At 44.4% G+C, this 7709-nt stretch overlaps 1 long non-coding RNA gene and 1 pseudogene across 1 annotated transcript; one reads left to right on the plus strand and one right to left on the minus strand.

Annotated features, from left to right (window-relative positions):
- Positions 1-1770: 1770 nt before the first annotated feature.
- LOC127339471 (chloroplast stem-loop binding protein of 41 kDa a, chloroplastic-like) lies at positions 1771-3246 on the minus strand (annotated as a pseudogene).
- Positions 3247-5939: 2693 nt separating this feature from the next.
- On the plus strand, positions 5940-6815 carry LOC127327282 (uncharacterized). Its single transcript, XR_011750727.1, has 2 exons — positions 5940-6055; positions 6134-6815. It is a non-coding gene; the product is annotated as an uncharacterized lncRNA (long non-coding RNA).
- The last annotated feature ends 894 nt before the right edge of the window (positions 6816-7709 follow it).

Raw genomic sequence — 7709 nt, forward strand, 5'->3', positions numbered from 1 at the left:
GATCGGAATTTCGAGATGATACGATCCTTCCTTCTCGACATGGAAGTGGAACTTTTCGAACATCATCTCCATGAGCTCCTCCAAATACGCATATGCATCCAAACGGGAGGGCGGGTGAGGAACAAAATCGATTAGACCAGTTTCGATCGGTATATCTCTGTCCATCGCGTTGCTTGCAGTTGACGAAGTCGACGATCTTGAACGTGCCATCGAGATCAGCTTCTTGACACCTCTAATTCCCACAGACGGTGCCAATTAACAAGGAATTAACTTATCAATGCCTACGTATTGTAGACTAGGGTTTTAGTCGGAAGTAGAGGGCAAGTAGATCTCGAAGGTTCAGCCGAAAAGTACTCGACGGTTATGAAAACTAGGGTTGCGTGAAACAATGAGTCGATCCTCTCTTTGTCCCTCGACTCCCCCTTATATAGGAGGCGGAGCCGAGGGATTCGTAATACACAAGTTACAGAGTCCGGGAGGATTTCTAACCCGTCCCGTAAAATTACAAGTATGTATTTCCTAATACAACTCTAGCTTTCCTTAGTACTAACTTGAGCTTTCAAATTTCATATTCATCGAGTCGTGGGCCTTCAGTAAACCCCGGGTACCATCTTTGGCAGGTCCATTGGGGATACCTATGTCAATACAATCTCTCTTGGGTGCTCTCACATTCAACATGTCTTCGCTAAGAATATTCTATAAAAAAATAGCAGGGTAAGCCTCTCAATTGTCACCATATTTTTCCTAGGAAGTATGTGGGGGAGTTTGTACATGATGGTAATTGCTTAATATCTTTGAGTACACACCGTGGTTGCACATGATGCTAAGCTAGAAGATACAGATAAAAAAAAGGAAAAACAGGCATGGAAACGGAACACCCAAGCCTCATATAAGTACATGAGTAGATGCTCGTTTCAACTTTCAAGAACCGCATGAGCACATGGTCGCAGATAAGGGTGTGTTAGGTTCTAGAATTATGAGGAACGGAATGGGATGGTTGTGCATCTAACACTTGTTCCTGTGTTTGATTGGGCAAAAGAAATGGAATCGAGTAGTTCCTTGGAACGGAATATACTCCACGATGCGGATGGACTCGTCCGGCCAAATCAGTGCAATCTATGGGAATGGTTCGCTAAGCATTTTTTTTTGAAAGAAATACGGTAGGGGAAGTCCATACAGTGTTTTTTTTTAACAATAAGAACCCAATTCTGCGTCCGTGGGGACTTGAACCTGGGTGGCTGGGTTCGCTAAGCATTGCTCCATATATGTGGAAAAAAAGGAAAAAGTCGGATGTTCTGGCTAATATTGCTCATGTTCCATCTTTCTCTCCCAAGACGGGGCAGCGGGCCAAGGATCTGGCGGCGTCCAGGCACGCGCATTGGTCAGCACACACGGCGACCAAGCGTTTCCCGCATGTGGCCAGCCAAGCGTGATGGCCAAGCACGCGGCGCTAGGCCGTGCTCCTCCGAATCTGCCTCTGATTTTTGCACGGCACATCAGGGCTAGGGGCATCGCCATCGGGGATGGAGGTGGATCATAGCCGGCGGGATGGAGGTCGGGCAGGGAAGGTTTTTTCTTTTGCCCTGTGTTGATTTTGATTTGGACAAAAAATCATGTTTAGACTGTTCGGCTGTGCGATTCTAGAACCGACCAGAAAACAGAACTGTTTTTTTCCGAACCAACACTGGATTGAAACCATCCTATGACATCGAATGGAACCATTCCTTCCGCCCCCTGGTTATGGAACCAAATACACCCTAAGTACACCCATCATCGATGCAACCCTGGCCCCGCGGGGCTAGAAATTGCCGCCGATCCCGCTAGAGGACGTGACACTACTGAGTGCCGACTCCACAGTGGAGGTCGCTGCCTCTGGCGCGTAGCAGTCTGGACCCACGCGGGCACACAGTGGGTGGATGAGGCGGAGCAAAGGAAGTGGTCGTATAGTAATGGTACGAGCGGTGGTAGGGATTGAGTTAGGGCAAATGTCTTCTTGGCGTCCACGCCGGCAACTGCCAGGTTGTAGTGGGCGATCTCGGCTGTGGTGGTGTTAGCAGCCGTTGTGCACATCTTGGCCAAGCCGTCGAGCTCCACAGAATGGTCGCTCACACAGTTGAAGATCTTCCCATGTCCCTCGCATTGAAGATGTTGGACAGCTGCATCCCCGACCTGGGATCGACACCGGCCACTTTCGCACAATTCCTACATACAAAATAATATTCCCTCCGTTCTTTTTTAATTGACTCAGATTTAGTACAACTTTGTACTAAATTTGAGTCAATTAAAAAGGAACGGAGGGAGTATATCGCAAGAATACAATGAGTTTTATCGATTTGTCCTACTTTATCACTAAATGAGGGAAAAGTGATTAATTTGTAAGGTATACATTCCTTGAACCAGACCCAGCTGCCTAACTCTGCCGCGATGTACTTCTCCACGCCGACGTGCCAAGCACTCACCTTCATGGCATCCAGCGTGTGAGCATCCACACACACAAAGCTAAAATAAACCTTGTTTTTCTTGTAACAAAACATGACATTAAGTACGAGGAAATGCAACCACGGGCGTTTATATTACCCCCTCGACATGTGGTGGCTGGTCGGATGGATTGTTCTGAAAACCACAAAAAATGTTCTGAAGCCTGAATACCGTGTTAAAAAATAGAGGCAGCTAGCTATCGAACATACTTCATGGTGTCGAGGTCCTTGACATTGTTGCCATCGAGGTCCTTGACATTGTTGCCAAGCACGACGTCGAAGAACGTTCGGCCGACCGTCGTAGCGACGTCCGCTAGGTCACCCCGCACCCTCTTTGCTCTGGTGCTCGTAAGCTCCTGCATGCTTTTGCGTCCACGGCAATCCATCAATAACATTAACATGAACTCACTGATTGATAACCGCCGGCCATGAGGGCCGTCCAGTCTATCGCACTGAGAAGGGAGTGAATGGGGGCTTCTTCATCTTGTCGGAGCCCTCGTCGCGGACAGTGAGCACGGTGAACACGTGCCCGGCGGCGAGGAGCGCATTGGTGAAGTAGAACCCGATGACCACATGCCCACCTCTCTGTTGGTGTTGACGATGAGCATGCTCTTCTGACCCCATCATCCTCTGCGCGTACCGACATGGCCGCGACATGGGACGTCGGCCACCTCGCCACCGTCACGTCGGCCACGCACGGGAGGAATGGCGACAATGAAGATGGTAAGCTCGAGATGTGGCCTGAGGTGAATACGACGGCCCTCTTCATCACGACTGTGGTGGGGTGGGTGGGGGGGGGGGAGAAGGCCAAGGTGCGGTAGGGGATGGGGCAGAGCCATAGCAGGAAAGGATGGTATGTGTGCGAGGCAATCAGATCATGCTGGAGAAACTATGCAGAAGACCGTGATGTTGAGGATCATATGCGAGCAATTAGAATTCTTCCTACCGTATGTGCTTTCCATGCATGTAGCAAATATGATCTCTTGGCTGATTTTGACGATTTGCCGATCATGGGCATCCTTTGATCGTGGTGATCTCGCGATTAATACTCCCTATTTACTTCCTTATGGGGCACAAACAGTTTTAGTGCTCCTAAAGTTTATTTTGGAAAGTGATTGCTGCTTAGGAGAATTTTAGAAGAGGTGGTCACACAGATAGTGGAAGATGTTTTATATGATTAGACGGTCTAGATGTGTTGAATGGTTGACATCAAATATTTTTTGACGGACTGCAATATAATAGTAAAGGTATGCAAGAAAGAAAAGTTAAGTATGCTCTGCTAATATGTAGTTTCAAATTAAAATCTAGAACACCTTCCTAGGTTTTGGGGTGAAGTGATTTTCTAAGTATAATGAGGGGACACTATGCAGTTTTTTCAATGCCAGCTTGGCAGCAAAAAGCTTAATTAGGCATGTGCCTTCATGGCTCGCAACAATGCGTCGTGCGATGAATAGAGATTATATATGGGTGGGGGGGGGGGGGGGTGGGGGGAAGTAGTCCAGGATTGGATGGAGAAAGTGAGTGAGGTGGGGAAACAAATGGTTTAAAATGGTCTATGCTCATTTTAGATTCCAAAATATTTTAAAATGGTGGAAGGTCTTCTTATTGATTGGATTTATGTCTGGATCGAGTAACATACAAGGTGATGCACACTTGCAAGTGTAAATAACAGATGAAGTGCAAACAAGTAATAAAAATGTACAATGCACGTGTGGTATGTATGTATAGTATGCATCATGATCCAATGACCATGTGCTTTGTTTGTTGCTATTTTAAGGTCTACGCTCATTTTAAAAGCAAAAATATTTTAAAATGTTCAAAGGTCTTCGGATTGGTTGGACTTATGTCTCGATCGGGTAACATGTATACGATGAAGGTGGATTCTTATTGGTTATTTTTTCTTGCCGAATAAATAAATTGGCGAACTTTTTAATAATTTTTTCGGGCATTACATGTAAATAGATATATACTGATCTAAATATAAAGATCTAGTAAGATAGCCTTGTATAGCAACTAGCTAGCAATATGGATATAACTGTAAGAGGGTAGATCAATCCGAACATGAACTCCAGGGCAGGGCACTTGGCAAGAGTGAGTTCTGATCTTAGGCATTGGTGGGCCTCGGGGCGTACTTGCGGAGCCAGATCTGACGGTGTCCAATGGTGATTTTGACGAGCCTTTGTCCATTGAGCACCAGCTTCACGAACGCCTCACTCTTGAAGATGATCCGGCCATACATTGGCGCGTTGCCACCCGATGTCTTCTCCATCAGCACCCTCACAACACAGTCACCCCACTTCCTGCATGTCAAGCCAATTGCTTACATATGATCTATACATGCATGCATAAACGATCCAAAATATAGATGTAATCTACTTACTGCCTGAAGTATTCGAAGATCTCTTCGCGGTCGAGGGGCATGCCCTTGGAGAAGGTGATGAACATGGAGCGACAGTCCTCTGGCACTGCCACCGGCTTGCCGCGGTATGGCGCCATCAGCTCTGGCGGGTTGCCAACCAGCCCTGTCTGGTACCTCCTCAGCAACACTTGCAGACGATCATCAAAGATCAGCTTGCCGACGCCATCCAGTATCTCTGCCACCCCCCTCACCACGAGGTCTTGGTGGAAGGCGAAAAAGCGCGGGTCAACGTCGCCATCTTGGCAGAGCACGGAGATGAGTGGGATGGCAGGGAGCATGGCCTCCTGGTGGCGGAGACACTCGAGGATGCCGTTGGCCTCGGCAGCGACGGTGGCGACGGCAGCGGGGCTGATGTTGGGCACGTGGTGGAGGGCAGAGACGGTGCCTTGGTCCAACCACACCAGCAGTGCCACTGCGTTCCGCGCCTGCTCCGGGTTGCCGCTGATGGACACAAACCGCTCGTACGCCTGCCGCGCCACGTCGTACATGTACAACACGTCGCGCACCGTCATGCCGCCGGCCATTGTTGCTTGCTTGTAAGGGAAGAAGCTTGGTGGGAGAGCTAGGTGGGTAGGTGATGGCCGGAAGAAGAAGAAGAGCTCGATTGGTGGATGAATGGGTTGTGGGTGTGGCCGGCGGTGGTGGTGGTATTTGTAGCTGCTCCGATCCGGCAACGCGGCTCCAGTGGTGATTAGGTGCTAAAATAGGAAGGAAACCCAGCGCTGAAAACAGCCAAGAGATTGGTTTCAAACAAATTTGGTTTTACATCCTAATTAGGAGCAGTCGTTACATGTAACCGCTTCCCAGCGAAATCAAAATGGTTGGACGGATATGGATTCTATTTCAATTTCATGGCTAAAAAATATCGTATTGCTAAATACAGTATACGTGATGTGCTAGTCGACTGCTTTTCGTGGTACTGATTAATACCAGGCCTGGCCTTGAAAACTCATTGGTCTTAGGTGAATGTGTCCATGCATGTCTCAGTGGAAAAGTTCAGTGAACTGTGTATGTTTAGCTGCCTGCCATCTGGACTGTTTTAGAAGGAGAAGCTTATATTGCAGACTGTTTTAGAAGCCACCTCTGGTCATTTCAACATTCCTGATGTATTTAAAAAAATGAGAAGAACAACCATTCTACATGTCAATCTCCTAATCAGGTAACAACCATGCTCTTCTGTTTCTATTGCTTTTCACTATGTACTTAATCTGGAATCACATATTTTAACAAAATGCAGAAATAACTATCAATATGTCAAATCCAGATTGAGGATTCTAATAATTTGTCAATTGACACATCTGAGTACCTGAAGCTGTACAGAGTGAACCCATGAGGCTCAAGTGTTACTAGGTTTGTCAAGCGCTGTGAGAGTCCCTTCATGTTTGTGTTTTGCAAACACAATATATTGTTTTCTTCAGGTGATAATCCTTGCTAAAACTAGGTGTGATGTCCTTTCTTACTTATCTCGCTAGCAGAATAACTGTAAAACACCAATTTTAATATATTACTGTGATATATGCTGCTACTTATCCCTGTAAAATTTCTGACTATTTTATTTTCAATATTGATCGAGTGTCATTTGTTTCAAGATGTCAGTCAGATGCCATTCCAGAAATGAATGGAAGCATCCGACCACTTTTGCTCTTTCTTGACATTACGATTCTTTTTTAATCGGTTGCAACAAAAAAAGATGCTATTTTGTCTGGTGGTAAAATAATACATTCAGTCCATATGCCCTCCCATTCTAATTTCTCATATAGTTACATTTCATTTTCAGGTGCAAACTAAAAGGAGGCGATGCAATATAGGCCAACCAAAATGAAGGGCGTCGCGTAACTGTATACAATCTAATTAGTGAACATACCCATGAAAGTACTATACGGAAATTGCAAAAGTATATATGTACCATGTTGTTTGTTACTTTTTTTCTTTCTTATAATCGTGTCATTTAGAATTTCTGATTGTATTGCTACATCTGGTATCACCTGTTATATTTTATTTAAAACTATCTAATGATTCCGCAGCAACGCGCGGGGTATCATCTAGTTTTACCTCACTAATACTCGCTCTCCCATCTATTAATACAACTAGTTATTTTTAAACCCTATATTTAGAAGTGATGTATGCTCAAAATAATTATCAAATTAACAATTTGTTTGAATTAGTGTATTTATTTTAACGATATTTTTTTAAACAAACCTAAACTAAGTTTTGCCTCGATGAAATTTGAAACCTGAATTTCTTTTTTTTAAACCATGCAAGAGCCTTGCATGTAATATATTAGAGAAGGAGAGGCCGAAACAAAATGAAACGTCACGGTAGATTTGGAAACACAATGAATCTTAATGAAATGACATTAAAATAGATAGAAAATTTAAACACATTCGGCATGTCATAAATTTATCGAACGCGTATAATACAAATTTAAAGTACGGTGAAATAAATTCAAACATGTTGGTGGGCAACAAACCTCTACGAAACTAGATACAAAATATTGTGTCTCGGAGTTGTGGTCCCTTAGGAATTGAACTCAAAATTTGATGTTGTTTATTGTATTTTTCATCAATATATTTTATGGTTTGGATTCTAAGGCGATTGTCAATTATTTCCTAACTGTTACTAGCCAAGCGTGAAAAAAGTGTTTCAAAAAATATTTTCAGCAAGTTTCTTAGGTTTTAATAGTTTCACCAAGTATTGAAAGTTGATTTTCAAACATTGTCAAAATATAAAATTGATCTTAGAGTAAATTCCATTTTTCACCCCTTAGTTTCACATTTTTGACACCATATACCCCATTTAATAATTTTTCATCC

Source organism: Lolium perenne, chromosome 1 (assembly GCF_019359855.2).
Source record: "Lolium perenne isolate Kyuss_39 chromosome 1, Kyuss_2.0, whole genome shotgun sequence".
NCBI classification, from domain to species: domain Eukaryota; kingdom Viridiplantae; phylum Streptophyta; class Magnoliopsida; order Poales; family Poaceae; genus Lolium; species Lolium perenne.